General features: G+C 37.1%; 1 protein-coding gene across 4 annotated transcripts in view; it reads left to right on the forward strand.

Annotated features, from left to right (window-relative positions):
- Keap1 (kelch like ECH associated protein 1) overlaps positions 1-27,508 on the forward strand; it is a 239,474-nt gene that overhangs the window by 57,989 nt on the left and 153,977 nt on the right. For 2 of the 4 annotated variants that reach the window (XM_090372932.1, XM_090372934.1), the window contains exon 3: positions 6,659-6,760. The exons of the other annotated variants lie outside the window; for them this stretch is intronic. The gene's annotated coding sequence lies outside the window, so the exon portion shown is untranslated. The remainder of the gene's footprint in view (positions 1-6,658; positions 6,761-27,508) is intronic. 4 annotated transcript variants of the gene reach the window in all.

Genomic DNA, 27,508 nt, shown 5'->3' on the forward strand with positions numbered 1-27,508 from the left:
AACATAAAATCAAAATAAGTGCATCCAGTTGATATAGATGAATAGTGCACTGTTGAGTCAGTTTGGTGTGACATAAGCACTGCGAAAGCAAAGATAAGAGTAGGAGTGTGTTATAGGCCTAATTAGTACACAAAAATAGAGTGGGCTAGTAAATCAGAATGTCTTATAATGGGGGATTTTAACTTCCCAGATATAGACTGGAACTTATGGGTTGGTCACTTGCACACTAGTAAGACTTTAGTGGATTTATTGGATGATTGTTTTCTGCAGCAGCATGTTCGAGAGGCAACCAGAGAGGGTAATACTCTTGATCTGATTATCAGCAGTGATCATTCTGTATTAAGAATTTGCAGATAAAGGAACCATTAGGTGGCAGTGATCACAGTGTACTGATGTGGGATTTACTTAAAGATATAATTACCATCAGGGATAAAGGAAGGGGTTTTTGCTTCCGTAAAGGTGACTATAGTGGTCTCAGACAGTTTTTAAATTCTGTACAGTGGGACCAACTGATGATGTTACCAACAGCAAATATTAAGTGGGAAGCAGTCAAGGAATTAATAGTGGAAGCTACTAAAAGTTTCATACCTATTAAGAAATATTGTTCAAGGTTTAGGCCTAAATGTTTGTCAAATGAACTAATGAGACTCGTGACAGAGAAGAAAAATGCATGGGATGCATATAAATTATCAGGCGACTCAGAAGCCTATGATATATATAAGCTAGTCTGTAATCAAGTCACAAAGGAGGTTAGGAAGGCGAAGGCAGATTACGAGAAATCTTTGCCAAAGGATGCTAAGAAAAACAGCAAGGATTTCTTTACTTATATAAACTCTAAAAGGAAGGGATGAATCTGATTAGTCCACTTGATATCGATGGTTCAACTGTTGATGATTCTGCTCAGATAGCAAACAAACTGAATGAGTATTTTGCATCTACATTCACACATGAGGAGTTATTAAGGTTTTAAAATGCCACAAGGTTATCAAATTGTAACAGGGTGCTTAATGATTTTGTGATAACTGAGAACAAAGTGGGGGAGAAATTGTTCAAATTAAACATAAGAAAGGCACCTGGGGTGGATGGGATCTATCCAGTTATATTAAAGGAGGCCGCAAAAGAAGTAAGCAAACCTTTAGCCATAATTATGAGAGTATCCTTGGACTGAGGGAAGGTCCCCACGGACTGGAGATGTGCAAATGTATCCCATATTCACAAAGGGGGATCGAAGGGTGACACGAGTAATTACAGACCAGTTAGTTTAACTTCTGTTCCGGGTAAAATAATGGAGTCACTGGTTAAAGATGCATTGCAGCATCATCTAGACAAGACTGCAGCAATAATTCAGACACAGCATGGGTTTGTTAAGGGAAAGTCTTGTCTGACAAATTTGATTGGTTATTATGATGTGGTTACAAAGGAACTGAATGCAAAAAATAATTTTGATATCATATACTTGGATTTCAGGAAAGCTTTTGACACTGTTGCGCATGGAAAACTACTGTACAAATTGGAGCAGAATGGTATTAAGGGTAAGTTGCTACAATGGATAAAAGGATGGTTGAGTGGGAGAAGACAGAGGGTGATAATCAATGGGTGCTGCTCTTCGTGGACTAATGTTATTAGTGAAGTGCCACAGTGTTGGGTTCACTGTTGTTTTGTATATTTATCAATGATATTGATGAAGGTATATCAGGCTTAGTATCGAAGTTTGCAGATGATACAAAGGTTGGCAGGGTTGTTAATGACAGTAATGGCAGTGTGTTACTGCAACAGGATCTGGAAAATTTGGGCAGATGGGCTGAGAAGTGGCAACTGAAGTTTAATTGAAAAATGCAAAGTACTGTATATGGGTAGAAGTAACCCCAGAGAAATGTACCAACTGTGTGGTACTACACTTAAGGAGGTAAAAAACGAAAAAGTCCTGGTAGTAATTGTTCAGTCAGATATGAAATTTTCTGAGCAATGCAGACAGGCTGCCAGGGCAGGTCATAGGGTGTTGTCAATGATATATAGGAATTTTGTTAGCAGGGAAAAGGAGGTGATTGTCCCTCTGTATAAGGCAATGGTCAGGCCACGCCTTGAGTACTGCGTGCAAGTCTGGAGGCCTTATTTTAGGAAGGATGTAGATTTGCTTGAGTGTATATTGAGAAGGGCAACAAGATTGGTGAGGGGAATGAAGGGATCCTCTTACCAAGAGAGGCTTAAGTTCTGCAAATTGCAGCAGCTGGAGACTAGACACCTACTAGGTGATCTGATGGAAGTGTATAAGGCCTTGAATGGGTTGAGCACGCTGAATTCTGATGGGATTCTTCCACTTGTTCAGATTACGAACCTAAGGGAGCATAAATTGAAATTGAGGAATGACAGATGTAGAATAGATGTGCGGAAATTTGCCTTTAGTCAGCGGGTGGTTAATTGCTGGAACAAATTTCCATCTGTTGTTGTGGAAGTTGATAGGTTAAATAAATTTAAGGAGGAACTGGACAAATATTTAGAGGGGATCGTTTTGTAATTTTTTTTTTTTTTTTTTTTGGCTGATGCTGCATAAGCACATGCGCTTGCTTTCTTGCATCACATGCCACTACTACTACTACTTAAATATGTAACTATCATCATGGGTAAAGGGAATGGTTTTTCTTTAATAAAGGTGACTAAGTGGACTCAGACAGTTTTTAAATTATATGCAAAGGGACCAACCGATGATGTTACCATCAGCCAATTCTAAATGGGAAGCATTCACGGAATTAATCAAAAGCTGTTAGGCTTTTCATACAAACTAAGAAATAATGTTCAAGGTTTAGGCCTAAATGAATGCCAGATTAACTAATGAAACACATGGCCGAGAAGAAAAAGACATGGGATGCATATAAATTATCAGGCTGACTAGAAGCACATGGTAGATATAAAATAGTCTGTAAAGAATTAACAAAGGAGGTTATGCAAGTGAAGGCAGATTATGAGAAATCTCTGGAAAAGAATACAAAGAAAAACAGCAAAGACTTCTTTATTTATGTAAACACTAGAAAAAAGTGGCCAAATGAAATAGGTCCACTTGATATCGATGTTTCGCCCATTGATGATCATGTCTGGGTTGCTGACAAACTGAATGACTATTTTACATATACATTCAACAGGAGGAATTCTTTAGGGAAGTGGAGGCAAGAAGTATATTAAAATTCTAACAGAGAGATAAATGGTTTTGTAATAACTGAGAGGGAAGTGGAAGAGAAATTGTTGAAGTTAAACAGAATAAAAGCACCTTGGATGGATGGGATCTTTTCAGTTATGTTCAGGGATGCAGTGAAGGAAGTAAGCAAACTCTTGGCCATAATTATTATTACATTCTTAGATTCAAGGGAGGTTCCCACAGCCTGTAGGTGTGCAAATGTATCCCCAGTTCACAAAGGAGGACCAAAGGGTGACAGTAATTATACACCTGTTAGTTTAACTGTCAATAAAAATAATTGAAAACTGCGTCTAGAGAAAACAGCAGTTATACTTAAGACACAACATGGGTTTGTTAAGGAGAAATCTTGTCTGACCAGTTTAATTGGATACTACGATGTGTACTCACAAAGGAACTGGATGCAAAAAATAATTTTGATGTCATATATTTGAATTTTTTCTGTAAAACTTTTGATACTGTTGCACATAAGACTACTGTGCAAATTGGAGCAGTCTGTCTTTAAGGGCAAGTTGCTGCATAAAGGGATGATTGAGTGGAAAAAGACAGAGAGTAGTAATCAATGGATATTGCTCTTTGTGGGCTAATGTTTTTAATTGAGTCCCCTAGAGTCTTGAGGCCATTTTTGTTTTATATATTTATCAATGATATTGAGAAATATAGAAAAGTTTGCAGATGACACAGAGATTGGCAGGGTAAGCTACTGCAACAAAATCAAGGAAAATTATGTCAATGGGCTGAGAAATGGCAACTGAAATTTAACAGTGGCAAATTCAAAGTACTGCATATGCCAAGTTCTGCAAAGTATGCAGTACTATGCTCGGAGTAATGGAATATTAAAAAGACCTGGGAATAAATGTGCAGTCAGATATGAAATTTTCTGACAGTGCAGACAGGCTGCCAGATCAGCTCATTGGGTCTTGACAGTGATATACAGGATTTTTCTAGCATGGATAAAGAGATGATTATCCCATTGTTTAAGGCAATAGTCAGGTCACACCTTGAGTACTGCATACAGGTCTGGAGGCCTCATTTTAGGAAGGATGTAGAGATCCTGGAATAGGTACAGAGAACGGTTACAAGACTTTTGAGGGGAGCAAAGGGGTGTTCTTACCAAGAAAATCTTCAGTTCTGCAAATTGTAGCAACTGGAGACTAGGCACCTGCGAGGTGATCTGATGGAGGTGTTTAAGGCTTTGAATGGTTTAAGCAAGTTCAGTCTGATGGGATTCTTTTGCTGAGACTATGCACATGAGGGAACATAAATTCAAATTGAGGAAGGACAGTTGCAGAATAGATGTGCAGAAGTTTGCCCTTAGCCAACGAGTGGTTGATTACTGGAACAAACTTCCATCTGTTGTTTTGGAAGTTGATAGTTTAAATTCAAGGAGGAATGAGACAAACTATTGGAGGGAATGGATAGGTGAAATGGGAAGGGTGGTTTTTTTTTTTTTTTTTGGCTGATGGTGTATAAGCTTGTTTTCTTGCCCCGTTTGCTTCTACTAATGGTAAACATGTTATTAATATTATGTATGCATTAATGATAAGTCTAGATGATTATTGAAACAGTATCCTATTTTTTCTTATCCTCACTTTAATGAACAAGATCGACTGAATCAGGCTTTCCATCCATATAGGACCTGGTGACATAACTGTTTCAGCCTGATAGTATTTACATTGGTAGAAAATATTTTCAGAATAAAGCAGAGTACTCGGGAGACAGGATTTTTCTCACCATCACCCCCCCCATCCTGCCATATGAGTCAGACATCCATATGAACTTCCATCAAGGATACTTGACACTTCATACTGAATAACTTTTAGCATGAGTTTCTGTTGCTACTGTAGGGCACAGCAAAATTTCAAGCTCTTCTACTCCACAGTATGTACAATAAAATACAGTATTGCAACATTTAATTTTTTTTTTTTATTTTAGTAGTACTGCACTTAACAACTTTGTCAAATATTTCTTCCAAGTTTAACAGACAGTGGGATTTATTGGACAAATCTTGCCCTCATGTAGTCCATTAAGTGAGGTTTTATGATAACATCCATTCCAGAAAAGATTCATTTTAGTCAACTTAACTGACAGTAATATCATATCATAATATAACTTTAATACTTTTTGCAAAACTTTGTTTTGGAGCAGGGGGATTTTGTCATTTGTGTTTCACTTCTGAAATGGAACTGGTAATTGGTTATGAAGAGGATTTACTGTATGTTTTGAACAGGGTTGATTTTTTTTTTTTTTTTTTTTAATATCAATCCTGTTCATTTTCTATGCTGAGTGTTTATTATAAAAGGTACCATCAGTGGTTAAGGCCTGTGGAGTGATCAGATCCGAGTTCTAATACAACCAAATTATTTTTCATTTATTATTATTATTTTATTTTTATTCATGTTATTTTATTTTATTTATTTTTATTCATGTTATTTTATTTTATTTATTTTTATTCATGTTATTTTATTTATTTTTATTATTTTGTTGTATTGATTTTTGTTTTTTTTTATTTTATTATTATTATTTTTGGCTGGTTCAGCATTAACCATAGGCTTCCTTGCACCATGTGGCCATTGCTAATACTAATACTAATTTATTAGGTACCGCTACCTAATTACTACTAAGTCCTACTTCAGCCCTCAGGACAGGATGGATTCATCATGGCATGGACCCAGTGCAATGTTGAAAGTGTGCTACAGGAATGCTGGCCCTTGTTGATCCATTTGCTTCCCACATTTGTTGCAAATTGAGGGTTGCAGTTTGATTTCTATTTCAAAGAGCTCATTCCACCTCATCCCACAGGTGCTCAATTGACTAAGATGTGATGGTAGGGAAGGCCACTCCAGTAGGTTGAATTCACTCGTGTTCCTGGAACCAGCTCTGCACAGTTCTCACCTTGTGACCTGGCACGTTATCCTGTTGGTAGGACCCATTCTTGCAGCTGGTGGGATGTGTTAGGTCAGTAACAATTTCCTGATAACTTGTGACAAAATGTTTCTCCACTTGTATCAAGGGGCCTACTGTGCACCAAGTAAACACTTCCTGCACCATTGCACTTCCCCCACCAGCCTGTATTGCTAGCATGCCGGAAATATAACATAATCCATACATTAATATCTTCATTTCTGTCAAACATAGTTTTCCTAAATAAAATGGTTACTGCTGTAGTTTTTCTTTTTAGAAAATATGAAACTACTTTTAATCTTTGCAATTAATATTAATATGTACATCTTACCCTAATAAAAGATAAAAGGGTAATATTCTCACCATATGTGTGTGGGGGGGGTGTTGATGCACATATTGATTATTAAATGACAACTTGAATGTATTAATCCACTAGCAGTTTTATGAAATTACAGTATCCTGAACTGACATCCATTACCTCAAGTTTTGTTTTTTTAATGAGTATTGACCTCATCAAAAGTTGGTTATTAGTGTTTGAAACACAGATTTATTTCTTCATTTACTCAGGAAACCTTCCAGAAGTAACAAGCCATTAGATGAAGTTAAATTGCTTGCTTGGTGCAAGTGTCATGCATACTGACACTAGACATTGTGAAGTTACATGAATGTGTAAGTTCAGTGATTTTTTTTTTTTTTTTGTGACCTTTCATGCTGATTTAATAATTTTTTTTTTTTCATAATTCTATATGAATTTACTTCATTTATACAAATCACCTGATATATATTCTGATTTTTAAATGTACTTGTAGCAAGTACATCATTTATAATAACAAGTGGATGTAGAGTTTTATATATAGAAGAACAATCATAAAATTGCAAATTAGAAGTACAGAACAGTTTGATGTTTGTTGTTATTTGGTTTTTAGGAGCATTAGCAACTAAGGCCATATTGCTCTGGGATATGCGGTGGTCATTCCCTGACCTTTCCGCATCCTCCGTATTTGGTGGTGACGGGCTCGTACCCCAGTCTAATCAAGAAGCATGTGCTATGCACTGCTGCTCCTTCCTACCTGGCTACGGAGGCACCTGAACAGTTTGAAGACAGCAAGTGATATCTTAAGCATGCTGATATTAACGAATTTGAGCCTTGCACCTAAATTCCATTTCAGAATTATGGAAAAATAGCAAAAAGAGAAGAGTATTTTCATTTATACGTAATTAAAAATTTCTCGCACATGCAGAATTATAATCTATTATTATCAGAAAATCTGATAATAATAGATTATAATTATTGGGTTTTATATTTTTCTTTAAATTCTGATAGAACAAGGTAGAAATCATCATATACATGGGACTTTTGAAACATTTGTGGCCTGAATATGAAAGGTTTATTTCAGTAGTCTGGTAATGTGTTACTTTTCAACATAGTCCCCTTTGGGGTCAATACATTTTTGCCACTGATGCTGTAATGCATTGATTCTACCTGTGAAGAAAGTTTCTTTTGGGCTTCCAGGAATGCATCCCTTGCAGCAGTGACATAACTGGTGGTGGGAAAATGAATGCCAGCCAGATATTTTTTTTAAATTATGAAATTGGTGGAAGCCTGGTGGTGTTAGGTCTGGTGAATATGAGGGATGGTTGAAGATTTCAAAGCTGCACTAATGCAGTGCCACTATGGTAATGACAGTTGTGAGCAGGCACTTTGACCTGGTGGAACGAGACTCCTTTGCCGAGATCTGTGCAATATGCCCCTGTGACTGTATGTCCTTTATGAAGGTACACTAGAAACTAGAAACACTCACTAGAAACACTCCATCACCTTGCTGTTGGCAAGGTGATGGAAAGCCAATCAACTTGGCTTTCTTTCTTTCTTTTCAACTTGGCATGTTTCCACTTTTTGGCCTGTTTCTTTGTTTCTGGCTGAAAGTGATGGCCCCATGTCTCGTCCATGATCACAAACCTTGCAAGGAAATTTGTTGGATCTGCTCAGAAACAAATATGTTCACTTGACTTGATAACTTGTACATTTTTGATCTACTGTCAACAATGTTGGGTCCCATCATGCTGACATCTTTTTCATAATGAGAATCTCTGTTATTAGGTGGTACATGCATTCAGATGAGACGCCCAAGATGCTGGTAGTGTTCCAAACTGTCACTCATTGATCACTTATCACCAGATCATGCACTACCACCTAAAACTTTTTGGAGTGATGGTCTGCCACAGAGTGGATCATCTTCTGGACTTTTTAAATTCTGCAGCTCACTTCTTAACCATGAAATAGGAAGAGGAATCCTTCCCACTGCTATAACCATATCCTCATAAATTTCCTTTGGCATTAGTCCCTTTTTTTCCCCCAATTATTGGATGACTGCATGGATACTGATTTTGCCCATTTTTTCTCATTCACACAACTTTATTGACTTCAGGACCTGTAATTAAGAAAACATGTTATTGAAACTTGGTGGGTTACTATGTGAAGTGTAATACATTAAGTACAGAAATTTTTAAACTCTACCTTTCATACACAGTCCACAAACTTTTCAAACACCTCTTATATTACAAGAATCATCAGCTGGCCTATGGGCCTTTTTTATGCAGCCTTTGTTTTACCACTGTTAAAATGTTGCTATACTAATTTTGATAAACCAAAAATGCAGAAACATAAAGAAAACTGTGAAAAAAAGGAAAGTTGATTGATTGGAATGAAGATGGAAGGATTTGTTTTATATTAAATATTGATGGAAGTAATAGTAATGGGGGAGGCAGGTGGAACAATAAATCAAAGAAGTAAACACAAAGGATTTGATCTGAATATAATAAAGTGTTAACAGCATTCCAGAAATTAGCTATTTTGCATTAATGATTAAAAGTAAATAAAGTTGGTATACAGGAATACCTCGCATAGCGCAGTTAATTCGTGCCAAAAAAATACCGCACTATGCGAAACCGCACTGATCGAGATATTATTAGTATGTATTTTAATGTAATGCGTTCCGACAATTTGATTATATGGGTCAAGTTGCAAAAATATATAGGTGTTTGTTTACTATAAATTGATGCACATGAAGTTCTTGCAAAAAAAGAAACTAAAATGATAAAAATGAAAAATACTAGTAAGTACAGTGGAAATGATTTTTATTGCAGTATGTACATACCAAAAGAATATAAGTCAAGTATGTACTGCATTTTTATTTTGAAAAATAACTGATCAGCTTAGTTTGCACAGTTTTTTTTCTTTTTATCTGCATACATCTCTTTGTAACATCGAATATCATTTTGCAATGCCTGCCTTACTTTCATACCTTGTTCGATGTTTGGATCTAGAAGAACACTCAGTGCCATTACATTTATTTCCACTCATATTTGCATATAAAGGTGTAACATTTTTAAAAAATAATTTTTAATAAAAATACACAGCGAAAAATATTTGTACAGCTTACACACAATCAACGATCTCACCGCTCGGAATCTAGAGTGTTTATTAATGTATGAATGCTAGCAGAGCAATGGCCTTGAATCCATAATGCATTGGCCTACGTGCTGGCATTATAATACATACATACATATCAAATGTATTGGTGCATAATGCAGTTAATTTTTTTTTTTCAATTTGTAAACTGCGCTATAGCGAAACCTGCGCTATGCGAGGTATTCCTGTACTTAATATAGCATAAAAAAATCCAGAGAAACCAGAAATGTTGTTTCAAGAAAATTTTCCATAGTACTTTTTAAATGAGCAGGATCCTTTAAGTCAATTAGTGTAATTTGTATTTGAAAGTGATTATGTAACTGTAAAAAGGTGGTTTACTTGTTCTTTGTTAGTGAGTGAGATAAAGTGGTTGATTTTCTGAATCCTGATATCAGAGAAACAAAGTTTGTTGTGAAAATAAGTTTTCAAAGAAAAGTTTACTTCAGTTCTGCACATCATTGGACTTTCAAATAATCTTGTTTATCATAAATAAAAATAAACTTGTCTTATTTTCCAAAAAACTTTCTTTTATGAAAGAATAAATAATTGTGTCACTGTGTGAGCATATATAATGGTTTGTTTTATATCCTCACTGGTCATTTTAAAAAATGTAAAATATGCAATTTGAAAGCCTCTTCATGGGCAAATAAACATCTTCAAGAAACGTTGCATTTGAAACGAATTGGGAATGCATACTGGCTATCTAATGGCTGAAATAATTGCAAAAAAACAGGATGGCCTTTTAGCAACTCTAAATTTGTGAAAAAATGTATTCTAAGTGTGAATAAAGAAGTATCTAGATACAGAAGAATTTGATCAAAGTTATTTGAACAACGTAAGTTGAAAGCAAAATTATTTAATTATTTTATACTTACAATGGACAAAAGTATGACCTTGCATATACTATGTAATTAGTAATATTTAGTCATGGGTTGCTGCTTTTATAGTTCATCGAGACTAGCTTTTTTTGTACAGTTTGGAAGGCACTTCTGCTGGTATGGTAAACTGGTGTAGTAGGGCAAATCTTCAAGGAAGTTATGTTGTTGTTGTTATTTGGTTTTTAGGAGCATTAGCAACTAAGGCGATATTGCTCCAGGGATATGCGGTGGTCATTCCCTGATCTTTCTGCATCCTCCGTATTTGGTGGCTCACCGGCTCAAACCTTGGTCTAATCAAGAAGCATGTGCTACGCACTGCTGCTCCTGCCCACTTGGCTATGAAGGCACCAGGAAGTTATGTAAGTTAGCTCTAAACTGTGGCAGGTTCACTGCATCCTTTATCAAGCAGCAAAATTTTGCCATTGCAAAAATTTTTATATATTGTTATTTCAGTAGTAAGCTTCATTTGACACAGTGGTTTGTGACGTCAATCAGTTCCATAGTTTTTTGATAGACACTGAAGGCAGAATTTAGCAATGTGATTTATTATTCAGCTTAGATGGTTGAGTAGGGGGTTTCAGTTCTGAAAAGATTTTTTCAGAACTTTGGCCATTTTCTCCTTACATAACTAGTACATTTTACAACTTTTATATTGGCGCCTCCATAGACAGGTGGGCAGGAGCAGCAGTGTGTAGCACATGCTTCTTGATTAGACCGGGGTTCGAGCCCGTGCCCACCAAATATGGAGGATGTGGAAAGGTCAGAGAATGACCACCGCATATCCCCGGAGCAATATGGCCTTAGTTGCTAATGCTCCTAAAAACCAAACAACAACAACAACTTTTATATTAACTCAGTAGAACGGAGAAAAAAGAAAACTATTACTGACTGTTGTATTTTATAGTTCACTCATCATCATCATCAGCCATTTTCAATCCACTGCAGGAAGAAGACCTCTCCAGCAACTTTCCAGTTCCTTCTGTTTTGTGCAATGGCCATCCATTTACAGCCCACAAACTTGTGAATTTCATCTGTACATCTCTGTTGTTGTCTTCCAGGTTTTCTTTTAGTGACTCTTGGGTACCATTCTGTTATTTTCTTAGTCCATCTGGTATTATGTCTTCAAGCTATGTGTTCTGCCCAAGTCCATTTTAGTTCGTTAGTTTTTATAAGAATGTCCTTTACTTGAGTTTGCTTCCTAACCCACGTGTTTCTCTTCTTATCCAACAGTCTGGTTCCTAATATACCATTCCGTTCTTCGCTGTGCAGTTTTCAGCTTCTCTTTCCATTCTTTTGGCAAGTGCCCAAGCTTCATTTCCATAAGTCATGGTGGGGAGTATGGTTCACTAGTAATCAACAACTAATGTAAAAAGTGGCTAAAAAATGAATAGCAAATGTTTAAAAAACGGTACTCACCTTGTATAAATCTGCAATAAATTTATTGGTAGATGGTGGCTAAATTTAGGTTGGAAGAAGCATTAAAAAGAACTAAGGCAGAGAATGGGGTAAAAATATTTTAAACAGATTTTAAAATGAGCGCAAGGAAGTAGAAGTGCAGATCTCCAATCCTTGGTTGTCATAAAAAGGTTGAAGGACGCGAATGAAAAAATGAAAAAAAGAGAAGACCGGTGATGCCAATAGTCGTTACGAGGGACTTTCGTTGAATAAACCATCATCAGTTGGCAAATGGAAGAGAAGTGAGCGCATGTTGTATTTAAAGTTTATCTATACTCTCGTGATGCTCTTTTTGACATGTGGGAACTTTAGCCGCGAGAGGTTCCAAGCCGGTGAGAGGTTGAAGGGAAGTTTAGCGTTAATAATGTTGGGATCGGAATGGTGTTGGTACCATTCGATGGTGAGGGCTTCATATTGAAGAATTCTGTAGCTTGATCTAAGTTCAATAATAGTGATGGCAGAGTCAACAAGGGGGGTGTGGTTGTGGGTTTGAGCATGGGTTGTTAACTCAGTGCAGGATTGACTTGTCCTGAAACTGTTGAATTGGTAGTATGTGCGGGTATTGGAAGTTGTGGAGGAACCAAATTTGGTGGTAGTGCTGCCGATGTAACAGGTGTCACAGTTTGGTTGGCATTTTATGAGATATATTATGTTATTGAGATCATTGATGGGATATTTGTGTGTATCTTTATAAGAATTAAATAGGGAACCTAGTTTATTGTAAGTAGAGAAGGTGAGGGAGATGTCGGTATCTTTGAATGTACGTCAGAATTGTGCTGCAAGTTCACTATGGTAAGGGAGAACTATGCGAGTATTTGTCTTGTTACTGTGTCTGGTGGGGTTATTAATACTGTTTTTAACGGTGGATATTGTACGTTGGATGAGTTGAGGGGGGTAGCTCCTGGCTATGAATTTATCAGTAAGGTATTGAAGTTCATTGTGTATGTTTTGTGAAGAGCTGAATTTGATAGTGTTGTAGATTTGGTTGTGTAGGACAGCTTTTTTGGTACTAAGGGGATGATGTGAAGTGAAATGTAGATATTTACCGGTGTGCGTGTTTTTTCTGAAAATCTTGGTATTTAAATTTGTGTCTGTTGTATAAATAGTGAGATTAAGAAAATTAATCTGGTTGTCCGTTGCGATTTCGAGGGTAAGGTTTAGCCTGTCATGTATTGTATTGAATTTTAAAAAGAGATTGTCTATGGTTGTTCTGTTGCCTATTATTAGGATATCGTCGGTGTAGCGTATGTATAATTTAATTTCGGAAGGGGAAGGTTGTAAAATTTGGTTTTCAATAGTGGCGAGATAAATTTCAGAAAGGGGGGCAGAAATGCCTAAACCCATTGGTAAACCGAATGTTTGTCGATAAATTTTATTATTAAATCTAAAATATCTAGCGTCTAGTAAAAGAGTGGTAAGTTCAAGGATGTGGTCAACTGAAAGAGGGGTATGTTTCGTTAAAGTGTCATCAGCTGTTAGAAGTACGCGTAATGCTTATAGGGTGAAAGGAATATGCACATTAGTGTATAGGAATATGACGTCAAAAGAAGCTAATATGTCTTTGTTGGATATGGTGGTGTTGCTGATTTTTTGGAATGCTTGGTTTGTATTATTAATTTTGAATGTAGAGAATTGAGTGAGTGGGGATATAATTTTAACAAGGAAGGTGGATAAATTAGCAAAAGCTGATCTACTAAAAGAAACAATAGGTCTTAGTGGGTGGCCAGGTTTGTGTAACTTGGTTATTCTGAACATGTGGGGCAGAATGTTGTTGCGAATACCTATCTGTTGTAAAGTAAAGAAGTTGATTTCTTTGTTCTGTCTGAGTTTTCTGAGAATCGTGTCAAGTTTATTTTTAAGTTTTGTAATGTTGTGGTTGCTGTCATTTGTACATGTATCTTGGTCGGCTAAAATTAATTCCATTTTTTCTGTGTGGGTGTTCTTGTCTAGGATAACGATTGTGTCTCCTTTGTCAGCTTTTTGGATGATGATATCTGGGGTTTTGCTTAGTCTTTGTAAATCCCCAAATTCGCCCGCATTTTCCCCAAAAATAACTGTAAAAAATACCCACATATCATACACCGCACGTCCATCGCGATCATATGTGAAGAACTTAAGAAAAGATGTAACAAAAAACACCAACTTTTAAACTGTATACACCAATTACGATTCTTTCTCAAAAGAGATATGCCACCGGACGCCTGGATTGAATATATTAACCACAACAATGTACATATCAATGCCACCATCCAACACATAGCACAAAAACACACCAAAAAATGGAACACACGCACATCCAAAACCCCCCCAAAAATTTCCACCGTTAACCTCTCTTCAAAATCCTTCACCCCTTCTGAACTCTCTGGCATAGAATTTGGCTTTAATTTTGCCATTAAAGAACAACACTATCCAATAAAAGATTGTATAATCTTTTATTGGATAGTGTTGTTGTTGTATAATCGAACTCCAGTCTAAACTCGACCAGCATCCTGATAAGTGGCGACTTATACACCAGTCTAACAGGATAATAAATTCTAAACTCACATCTCTCCCTAACATAAAAAAACAACTCCTCTCGGATTTACAAAGACTAAGCAAAACCCCAGATATCATCATCCAAAAAGCTGACAAAGGAGACACAATCGTTATCCTGGGCAAGAACACCTACACAGAAAAAATGGAATTAATTTTAGCCGACCAAGATACATATACAAATGACAGCAACCACAACATTACAAAACTTAAAAATAAACTTGACACAATTCTCAGAAAACTCAGACAGAACAAAGAAATCAACCTCTTTACTTTACAACAGATAGGTATTCGCAACAACATTCTGCCCCACATGTTTGGAATAAATCAATCCTGCACTGAGTTAACAACCCATGCTCAAACCCACAACCACACCCCCCTTGTTGACTCTGCTATCACTATTATTAAATTTAGATCGAGCTACAGAATTCTTCAATATGAAGCCCTCACCATCGAATGGTACCGACACCATTCCGATCTCAACATTATTAACGCTAAACTTCCCTTCAACCTCTCACCGGCTTGGAACCTCTCGCGGCTAAAGTTCCCATGTGTCAAAAAGAGCATCACGAGAGTATAGATAAACTTTAAATACAACACGCGCTCACTTCTCTTCCATTTGTCAACTGATGATGGTTTATTCAACGAAAGTCCCTCGTAACAACTATTGGCATCACCGGTCTTCTCTTTTTTTCTTTTTTTCATTCGCGTCCTTCAACCTTTTTATGACAACCAAGGATTGGAGATTCTCTGCCTTAGTTCTTTTTAATGCTTCTTCCAACCTAAATTTAGCTACCATCTACCAATAAATTTATTGCAGATTTATTCAAGGTGAGTACCGTTTTTTAAGCATTTGCTATTCATTTTTTAGTCAGATTTATCACGGTATTATAAGATTACTATAATTTCACTATTGTAAAAAGTGATTGTTGGAGAAATGAGAAATATATTGCACAAAAAGGATAAGTGGAATAGGAGCAGGGTATGTCTTCCAGAGACAAAAGTTGAAGATGTCATGATGATGTCAAGTCATGAAATGCAGATAAAGGATGCAGAATTTCAATACGAGTAGTACAATGTGTACAGAAAGGACATTGTATTACAGTAGTACAATGTGTACAGAAAGGATAGGAGTTGGGTGTTATGCTCTTAGTTAAGAAGCACATAAAATCTAAGGCAGTGCATCCAGTTGACATGAGTGGCCAGTGCAATGTTGAGTCATTTTGGGAAAATGACACTAGGAAAGCTTCTCTTCCATTCTTTTGGAAAGTGCCCAAGTTTCATTTCCATAAGTCGTAGTGGGGAGTATAGTTCACTAGTAATCAACAACTAATGTAAAAAGTGGTTGTCAGAGAAATGAGAAATATATTGCACAAAAAGGATAAGTGGAATAGGAGCAGGGTATGTCTTCCAGATTCAAAAGTTGAAGATGTTGTAGAGCAGATATCTTTTAAGGGCACAAAAGGTGATATTGTTGTACATGTCGGCACTAATGACATTAAGAGTATGAGATCTGCTGACACAAGTACAGGGCAATGTTGAGGAAAAGTCACGAGTTAGGGTTTTAATTTGAATGTGTCTACGATTCTGCCCAGGCATGATAGGAAGGCGTATAAGATGAGAGCCTTGTCAGTCAATTCAGCCTTGGTGAGATTGTGCAAGGCCTGTGGGGTAGAATTTTTCTCTTGTGGTCTGTACTTGCTAACAAGAGAGACTGCTTCTGCAGGGATGGGATACACTTAAATAGAAAGGGTGCAAGAATATTTGCTGATGCTATCAAGGCAGTGTTAGGTGGATTGGAAAACTGCTAGCTTGGAGGGATACATGGACTAATAGATTAACAATAGCTGCAATGAGAGGTGAAAGTGATTCTTGCACTGTTTCTATTGGAACATGTGGCAGCGTGAAAAGCAAAGTGTTGGGAATTTCAAGCCCTACTGTGAGTCATCATGGAACAGGTAAATACATGGGCTCTGTTAGGATAACTAAGAGTTAAGAACAGGTGCATTTATACTTACATGTACACCAATGTAAGGAGAATAGTAAATAAATTTGATGAATTTGAAGAAGTGCTAGTCAAGTCATGAAATGCAGACATTGTGCAATATCAGAGATGCGTCACTCAGATATAAAGGATGCAGAATTTCAATACGAGTAGTACAGTGTGTACAGAAAAGACATTGTATTACAGTAGTACAATGTGTACAGAAAGGATAGGAGTTGGGAGTTATGCTCTTAGTTAAGAAGCACATAATATCTAAGGGAGTGCATCCAGTTGACATCAGTGGCCAGTGCAATGGTGAGTCATTTTGGGATTGACATAAGCACTAGGAAAGCAAAAATAAGAGAAGCATGTTTGGCCTGATGACTTTGGCTAGTTCAACAAACAACTGTACAGAGAAATAAAGTGTGCCAGTAAATCAGAATGTCTTATAATGGGAAATTTTAATTTTCCAGATATTTACTGGGACTTGTGGGTTGGCCACACCAGCAAGACTTGTGGATTTATTGGATGAATGTTTTCAATGGCAGCATGATAGAGAGACAGCAAGAGAGAGTAATACTCTTAATATGATTATCACCAGTGATTATTCATGCATTAAGAATCTGCAGATAAAAGAACCACTAGGTGGCAGAGATTAGTATACTGATGTGGGATTTACTTCAAGATGTAACTGCCATCAAGGGTAAAGGGAAGGGTTTTTGATTTTATAAACATGACTATTGTGGTCTCAGACAGTTTTTATATTCTATGCAGTGGGATAAACTGCTAATGTTACCCATCAGCAAATTCTAAATGAGAAGCATTGCAGGAAATAATCATAAAAACAACTAGGTTTTTCATACCAAATAAGAAATACCATTCAAGGCTTAGACCTAAATGGATTTCAGATGAACGAATTAGGCTCGTTCCATTGCAGAAAATCATGGAAACCACCAAAATTATTGGGTGATACAGAAGTGTATGGTATATATAAACTAGTCTGCTATCAAGTTACAAACAACGTTAGGCAAGCTAAGGCAGACTATGAGAAATCTTTGGCAAAGGATGCAGAGAAAAATACCAGAGACTTCTTTTCTTATGTAAACACTAGAAGGAAGGAGATGATTCACATTGGCCCCCCTTGATATTGATGGTTCGACCGACTGTTGATGATCCTGCTCAGGTAGCTGACAAACTGAATGAGTATTTTGCATCTACATTTGCAGATGAGGAATTCTTTGGAAGAGGGGAAGCCAGAAGTTTATCAAACTCCAATGGGGAGCTAAATGACTTTGTGATAACTGAAAGGAAAGTGGAAACGAAATTGTTGCAGGTAAACATAAGAAAGCAACCTGGTGCGGTTGGGATCTATCCAGTTAGATTAAGGGAGGCAGCAAAGTAGGTAAGCAAACACCTAGCCATAATTATGAGAGCATCCTTGGATTCAGGGGAAGTCCTTGTTGACTGGAGATGTGCATATGTGTCCCTAATTCACAGAGGGAGATCAAAGAGTGGCATAAGTAATTACAGAGCTGTTAGCTTAACTTCTGTTCCAGGGAAAATAATGGAGTAACTGGTTAAAGAAAAGTAAAACAGGATTATCTAGAGAAGATGGTAGTTATACTTCACACACAGCATGGGTTTGTCAAAAGATAATTTTGTCCGATCGATCTGATTGGATACTTTGAAGCAATAGCAGAAGAACTGGATGCAAAAAACAATTTTGATATCATATACAGTCAGTCAGTCCTTGTATAACACGTGTTTACACTACACGAATTCGATCATACAAGATTTATAAATAGGGGAACAATATCGTATATAACACGAACCAAATTCGCTTATGCATGATTCACCTTTGTGTTTACAAGAAATGGCAGTTAAACGCAGAATCACCCCAACTGAATGCAACACGATAGGAATGAAGAGAAGATTCTGACAATGTATTTATGTTTTTTATATCAGTGAATGGGAAACACATTTCACCATAATAACGTAAAAACCCACACAATTCCAGCTATCTGTATTATCACAAATGCAATTAGATCGAGTTTACTACCAGTTTATTATAGATTCCACTAGCAGGAACGCAACTGGAAATTGCTTTTATTGTTTTATGGTAGTAATCCCCGGAAATGTGCTTTAGTAAAATTTGAGCTTGTGAGGTGTTAATAGAGTTGTCTCTGCCTTTACGGTGTTGTTTATTCAGTTGCTACACGCACACAGCTTTGTTTATGTGTATCAAGCATGCCTCCTCATTTTGTAATTGTGCTTTATTCCCTAAAAATTAGTAAAATACTTAAGGTGTGAAAAGGAAGCATCCTGGTGAAGATACTACAGATTCAGAGAGAAAAAGAAAAGCAATATTGATAAACAGAGGCAGACTGGGTCAAAAATTCTTACCTGAAAAAATTTGTAGTGGCCTCATACTAGCGTTTATGGCCAAAATCACACCGGCCTCCGGGGTTTCCCCGGTGAGGCTTATGGCCAGTCCGCCTCTGTCAATAGAGAAAAAATATGAAATTGTGAAACGCTTTGAGCGAAATGAAAGACCATGTGATATTGCACGTGCTACAGCCCAAAATGGCGCCTCCATAGCCAGGTGGGCAGGAGCAGCAGTGTGTAGCACACGCTTCTTGATCAGACCGGGGTTCGAGCCCACGACCACCAAATACGGAGGATGCAGAAAGGTCAGGGAATGACCACCGCATATCCCTGGAGCAATATGGACTTAGTTGCTAATGCTCCTAAAAACCAAACCTAACCCTATTTTTCTTAACAACAACAACAACAACAACAGCCCTAAATGAGGCAACACCGAGAATTAGAAAGAATGCAGAGAAAATAAAAACAACTTTCATAGCAGGAACAACTCAAAGTGTAATTAAAATCCATTAGATTAAGGCACAAAGAATTGGAAGAGATGGAACGGCTGTCATCTGTTTTGATAGAAAATCAAACAAAAAACAAGTTTGCTTACGATAGAAGCAAAAGCATTAGCAATATTTTATTACGTAAGTCTTAATAAAATACGACTATTACGTAAATACGACTATCGTAAATAGTCGTAAATAGTCGTAATTACGTAAATACGACTATCATAATAAAATACTTATGTATTTTATTACGATTATTTATTGTGTTTGGTAATGTTTTGGTTACAAATGTGTGTTCAATCTTGGGTGGTCGGCACCTAACCCTATTTTTCCCATAGGGCCTGTTGTTTGCACGATTTTGCATTGCACGAGGGTTTCTAGGAACACAACTATTGTGCTATACGAGGACTGACTGCACTTGGATTTCATGAAAGCCTTTGATACTGTTGAACATAAAAGAATGCTGTACAAATTGGAGCAGTGGGGCATTAAGGGCAAGTTGCTGCTGTGGATAAAAGGATGATTGATTGGGGGAAGACAGAGTTGTTGTCAATGGACTCTGTTCTTCATGAATTAATGTTATCAGTGGAGTTCCCCAGGGTTTCGTGCTTGCCCGATTGTTGTTTATTGTATTTATTAATTATATTGATGAAGATATATCAGGTTTAATGTCTAAATTTGCAGATGATACAAAGGTTGGCAGGATGGTTAATGACAATAATGATGGTATGTTACTGAACAAGATCTAGAAAAATTGGGCAGTTGGGCTCAGAAATAGCAACTGAACTTTAACATTGACATTGCATATGTGTAGCAATGACTCCAGAGGACATACCAACTGTGTGGTTCTACACTCAGGTTAGTGGAAAATGAAAAATACCTGGGGGTAATTATGTGGTCATATATGAAGTTCTCCAAGCAGTGCAGACAAGCTGCCAGGACAGATCATTATTCCTCTATATCATTGGTCAATGATTTAGAGGAATTTTGCTAGCAGGGATAAGGAGGCGATTATTCTATTGTATTAGGCAATGACGAGGCCACCATTGCTTTATCTTTAGTACTAATTGCAAGTCTGGAGGCCTCATTTTAGGAAGGATGTAGAGCTGCTTGAACAGATACAGAGAAGGGCAACGAGATTGATGAGGGGAACAACAGATTGCTTTTACCAAGAAAGGCTTCAACTCTGTAAATTGCTGCATCTGGAGACTAGACACTTGCATGGTGATCTGATTGAGGTGTTTAAGGATTTGAATGGATTGAACAAGCTCAATGCTGATGGGATTCTTCCTCTTTCTCAGCCCACACATGTAGGGGCACAAATTCTAATTGAGGAAGGTCATTGCAGAATAGATTTGCAGAAGTTTGCCTTTGTTAGTACAGTTGATTCTGGTTATTTGGGACACATCAGGACTAGTGCATTTTGGCCCGATTAAGCGGGTGCCCTAATTATGCAAAGTTTCACATAAATAGTTAAAAATACAGCTTTATTATTGATTTTCTGTACGATCAAATCACATTACGATGGACTCACCATAGTAAAGTACCATTCACTATATGATATGTAGTAAGCGCCGATCAGCGCTTCCATAGCCAGGCGTGCAGGAGCAGCAGTGCGTAGCACACGCTTCTTGATTAGACCTGGGTTCGAGCCCGTGACCACCAAATGTGAAGGATGTGGAAAGGTCAGGGAATGACCACTGCATATCCCTGGAGCAATATGGCAATATGGCCAATGCTCCTGAAAAAAAAAAAATATAACAATAAGTGCCGATCATTGTGATCAGACAATGGGGGCTTAGAGGGGAACAGGTATCCTGTGTGTTATCAGACACTCAGCCTAAAACACTGATGGATCCAATATCTCTCTATTACAGAAGATTTAGGAGAAGTCCGGTTGGCCTGCCTCCCTAAAATCCACTCATGCACACCTTCTCGATGGTAAGCCCTGTTAGGTGGCAACGAACGTGTAGAGTGGTTCTCTTCAAGACGCCTGGTCAGCGTGAAGAGGAAAAGACCAAACCCTCCAGCATATGACAGCACAACAATACAAATGGCCCTCAGTCCCCAGCAGCTTTCACTCTCCCTCTTACGGCAGCGAGAAGATCAGAGTGGAAGCAGAGGGCGCTAAGAATCTCTGGGTACGACCAGGCTGCCATGCACGGAAACTGAACTTGGCCTGTTATAACGTACGATCACTCATCGCTAAAGACAGGATATTAGAGCTGGAAAAGGAATTAGAAAATGTGAATTGGAATATCATCGGTTTGGCTGAAACAAGAAGAAGAAATGAATAACTTATAAGTTTATCAAGTGGAAATCTGCTGTACACCAATGGAAACAGTGAAAGGAGTGAAGGTGGAGTTGGGTTTCTGGTCCATAAAGATTTTAAAAACAACATTTTGGAATTCAAAAGCACATCACCAAGTGTGTCAAGACTAATACTCAAGATTTCTAAGAGATACAAGCTAAAGGTTATAATGATTTATGCACCAACATCGAGCCATGATGATGAAGAGGTTGAAGAAATGTACACCGAAATTGAGAGTCTTCTAGATGAGCAGAAAACCCACTACACTATTATTATGGGGGACTTCAATACTAAGGTTGGAAAAAGACAAAACAGTGCAGAAAGGGGAACTATAGGAAATTTTGGAATTGGTGAAAGAAATGAAAGAGGTGAAAGACTTGTGGAATTTGCAGAATCTCAAGGACTGTCAGTAATGAACACTTTTTTCAAGAAAAGGGTGAACAGAAAGTGGCCATGGAAGAGTCCAAATGGATTAACAACTAATGAAATCGACTTCATCCTCACTAGCAGAAGATATATTGAGAATGATGTTACCGTCCTGAATAAGGTAAATGTTGGAAGTGATCACAGAATGGTAAGATGTACACTTGATATAGATGTAGGAAAGGAAAGGAAAAAACTGACTCGAGTAAATAATACAAAGGTCTTTGAGATAACAGAGGAGGAGAAAAAGCAGTATGTACTGGAACTTAAGAATAAGTTTGAGCTTCTGCAGACTGCTCAGGACCAAGATATCGACGAGGAATATTACAACTTTCTGAAAGTGATAAAGCCCAAGAAACCTATAGGGAAAAAGAAATCCAAAGAAGAAAAAATTAGTCAAGAAACACTTGTCATGATGAACCGAAGACGACAAATGAAGAGCAAGAAAAACACTGAGAGGGAGAAAATTGAGTATACTGAGTTATGCAAAGCCATTAGAAGAGACTCAGAGAGGACATAAGAAGATTTAACACAAGAAAAGTAGAACAAGCATTAAGGGAAAACAAAGGATTTAAATCAGCAGCCATGAGCAGTAATACAGAAAGACAAATGATACTGAAACTGAAGAATAGCGATGGTGTACTTATAAACAGCAGAGAAGGCATAATTCAAATAGCAGAAGACTACTATAGAGAATTATACAAGGAGTGAGGGAATGATACCAGCAGTGGGGAAGATGGATTGCAAAGTAGTAACACATACGACATACCCGATATTCTTCCTGATGAGGTAGAACATGCATTGAAGAAAATGAAGAATCGGAAAGCCCCAGGGGAAGATGAAGTTACTGTAGAGTTGTTAAAATTGGGAGGAAGAGACATAACACAAAAACTGGCAAGGCTCTTCACAAAGTGCGTTAGAAAAGGTGTGATGCCTAAGCAGTGGAATAATGCAATCATAGTTTTGCTGCATAAGAAAGGAGATAAATCAGAAATTGGAAATTATAGACCAATTAGCTTTTTATCCCACATCTACAAGTTGTTCACAAGGGTCATTACTAACAGATTAGAAAGAATACTTGATGAGAATCAACCGAAAGAGCAAGCTGGCTTTAGGACATGATTCTCAACTATGGATCGCCTTCATGTAATATCACAGCTAATGGAGAAAGCAAATGAATATAAAACACCATTATGCCTGGCATTTGTGGATTATGAAAAGGCATTTGACTCCATACAGCATAAGGCAATGTTTCAGGCACTGGAAAGACAAGCCATAGATACCCCATATATTATGATTTTGAAGAAAATATATGAGAGTGCTACCTCCTTTATTAGACTAGACAAAGACAGTAGCAAATTTAAAATCGAGAAAGGAGTTCGACAAGGAGACACAATATCTCCGAAGCTGTTTACTGCTGCCCTTGAGGAAGCTTTCAGAAGATTAGACTGGTCGCAGAAAGGAGTCAATGTGAACGGAGAGTACCTAAACCATTTACGATTTGCAGATGACATTGTGGTCATAAGCCACGATCCCAAAGAATTAGAGGAAAATCTTAATCAGTTATGCACAGTTAGTAAGGATTTTGGACTAAAGATGAATATGGCTAAAACAAAAGTAATGATGAACAAGTATGCCACGGAAAGGGAAATAATGATTGAAGGAGCAGTAATTGAAAAGGTGGAGTCATATACTTATCTGGGACAAGTTATTAGCTGTAATAATGATAAATGGCTGGAAGTCAAGAGAAGAATAAATTTTGGATGGATAGCATTCAGGAAATATAGTCACATACTGAAGAGCAATATCCCAGTTTGTCTGAAATGTAAAATAATGAATCAATGTATACTCCCCACCATGACTTATGGAAGTGAAACTTGGGCACTCACCAAAAGAATGGAAGAGAAGCTGAGAACTACACAGCGAAGAATGGAACGAATTATACTGGGAATCAGACTGTTATATAAGAAGAGAAACACATGGATTAGGCAGCAAACTCAAGTAAAGGACATTCTTATCAAAACTAAAGAAGGACACATAGCTCGAAGACATGATGACAGATGGACTAAGAAAATAACAGAATGCTACCCAAGAGGAGCTAGAAGAAAACCTGGAAGGCAAAGGCGGAGATGGATAGATGAAATTCATGAGTTTTTGGGTAGTAAATGGATGGCCAGTGCTCAAAACAGAAGGAACTGGAAAGTTGCTGGAGAGGCCTTCATCCTGCAGTGGATTGAAAATGGCTGATGATGATTGTGATCACGTTTGTGAATTAAAGTTTAATTCTATTAAACAGCGATTCTAATTAGCAAAAAAATAGGAGGAATATTATCCACAGGCTATAAAGTAAAGATATACTCTATTAAGTACAAATTTAGACTTTATTACGTTACCAATTAAAAAATTAAATGATATGTGAAAATTGGAAGAATATTTTCCACAGGATAGCAAAATAAAAATAAATTTACGCTTACGTGCATAGCTTAATTAATACATACCGTAATATGTACATACTAACCAGTCGACATTTCTGTTCACTGACATTTGTGGGTGAGGGTTAAAATTTAAAACAGTAAAAAAGATAAGCAATCAATAACAAAGAACGTGGCACACACATACACAAATCGCAAGTAACACAATACTTGCAAGTGAGAACGGAGTGACAAGTTACGAAGCTTAAAAAATAGGAATGAAGAGCAGATTCTGAAAATTAATTTTTTTTATATGATTGAAGCACTAACAGAAAAGCCCAATAAACAGGGGACTGCTAATTGTTTTATGGTTGTGATCTCCAGAAATCTGACTGAACCACATGGTATGGTCGGAGACAATTGTAGGGTAATCTCGAGTGTTATGGTCTCCTGCCCCGATTAAACAGCATGTTGTCCCAATTAAACGAAGTAAACCCTGGCTATTTTCTCGATTGGGTTCTGTTCTTTAAGATTTGTCCCATATAAACAGCTGGCCACATGATGCAAGGAAGCCTATGGCTAATGCTGCACCAGCCAAAAAAAATAAATAAATAAAATAATAATAAGAAGAAAATTAAAAACAAAAAAAATTAATAAAAGGAAAGGAAATAGACAACCTATGTGTTTCCCTCTTCCTGTAAGTAACTGTCCAGCTGACCTTTGAATTTCCCCAAACTGTCAGCCTCTACCACCCACGTAGGTAACTTATTCCAGTAATTTATAACTCACTGGCTAAAATAAAACTTCCTGCAATTCAATCTAAACATCTCTCCCCGTAACTTGAAGACTTTGACTTCTAATTCTAGAATCATTTATAACCGTGAAAATTTCATTCTCATTCATTTTACTTATGCCCTCAGAGCCTTAGGGCTATACTAGACGAGCGCTTGAAGTGCGAGTGTCAGCTGGCATTGTGAATGCCTCCATAACAGTAAACTACAGGTAGTGCTCTGATCGTCAGATAGTTTCAAATTGGATGGGGCACTTCTAACATTTCATTGGATACCACCAGCGACTCACTTTTTCTATTCTTAATTTCAAGATGGATGTTGTTCAAGTTGGATGTATTGTACATTTATGTAGTGTTGATTGCGAGTAGAAAGAGAAAACAATGGTGGCTTCATCCATAAAATTCAAATAGGTTAAAAACAGTTTTATATTGTTTGAAACACACAGGAAGTCTGATAAGTTTTTTTTTTTTATTTTACAGAATTTCAATACAGAGTTTTGATGAACTTCTAATGTTAATTAGTGGAAAAAAACAAAATTTGATACCTTGATGCAGAAATTAATACCGATGTTTACATCTATGCTCATGTGCTGTACCAACAGACCAACTCCCACTAATTGAAATATTTCTGAAATGTTGTTTTCTATGTTTGTAAAATTATTTTATTTCTACCCGCTATTCTTATTCAAAGATTAAGATATTTGTAAGACTTGGTGTCTTACAGAATTACTTTTGATAACATAAAAGGTAACTTCCTGTTTGATTTTACCACATTGGACTTCTCAGAATAAAACACCTATATTACTGTCTTCCCACCACTTGACATTATTTCCAGAAGGAATATTGACAAGTACATTCCATCCATTTGAAGCAGAAACCATTCTCCACTACCCACTCTGTAATGGATTACTTTCTGTGCAATGAAGGATTGCACTGTTTGATTTTACAAATGCTCATGTGAAGACACAAGTTTTCGAAGTTTGTAACTCAGCTATCAATAGAAATATTTTCTTGAAATTTCATTATAAGATCAAATATACATCCAGAAAACGTGCTGTACTGATATTGTTCCTTAAAAACAATTACAGTGAAGCAAACTTTTTTTTTTATCAAATGTGCTTTGCAGTGTTATCAGTTTTACACCAATTTTTCCCGTTTCTAGTGTGGCTTCCAATAGATGAATTTCCTTGATTTTGTGTTAGTAGATGCAATCCACATTGAAGAAAGGAAGTACGATCTTTTCATTTTTCAAAAACAATCCGTTGAAATTTTTTCGGCCATGTTTTTTATGCCAAGAAACAGTTGCTTGCATTTTTTTTCCCTATATCATGCTGGCAATGACTCTGTACTTTGTGGCTTACTGCATGCTGTCATTGCTTTCACAATACCTTTCAATAAAGAAAGACATCGAAGTTATGTTTGAAAGGTTCAAAATTCGTTTTGGAAGAAGACAGAGACCGCATGTGATTCTTTTTTCTTAACTCTGACATTAGGTATACTGTTGCAGTGGATATTCTTCAGCAGTTTTCCGATTACTGTTTTGATCTTATTTCATGATAATAAGGTTCTTCGTGATTCCGTACACAGATAACCAGAGGATTCTACCAATAAATTGTCTCTGCAAGTGAACAAACTTGTAAACTTGTATTTCATTAACTAATGAAACAGTACTAAAATAGAAGTAATATATACAATAAATATAAGGTTCAGAACTGACTTTTCTGCTTCTTCTCATTGTTACATAGTTCATCCCAGTTCGGAAACATTTATTTTACAATTTAAATACAACCCTTTACCTTTATTTCTTTGTTGGAGTAATTTTAATGACGTATTGTACACGGGAGGCCTTCTTTCCATCTCACAAATAAACTCCTCTGTGTCAAACATTGTCTTCCCCAAAGTATAATAAACAAATGAATTAAGGCCGACCACCTCATGCATGGGAAGAATGTCTCCTCAGGCTGTATAAATGCCAAGGTGTTTGCACTTGCAACACATCCAATGGCGTTGGCAGGTGTTCAACAGTAGTTAACGTCCAACACGGCATTCGAAACGCCCATCTAGTTTGCATGCCTCTACCCTCTGCTTCCTGTAAAACTGGGTGTTGGAAGGTGTTGCCATTGCCGCACTTCAATTGCTTGTCTAGTATAGTCAGCCCTTAAACACCTCAGTCAACTCTCCTCTAAGGTGCCTAGTTTCCAAGTTGTACAACCTACATATTCGAAGTCTTTCCTCATATGGACGTCCTTTTTCTGATCTCACCAGGCAAGTTAACCATCTTTGGA

The sequence above is a fragment of the Mastigoproctus giganteus genome, chromosome 4 (assembly GCF_048544385.1).
Source record: "Mastigoproctus giganteus isolate SK-2022 chromosome 4, ASM4854438v1, whole genome shotgun sequence".
NCBI lineage: Eukaryota > Metazoa > Arthropoda > Arachnida > Uropygi > Thelyphonidae > Mastigoproctus > Mastigoproctus giganteus.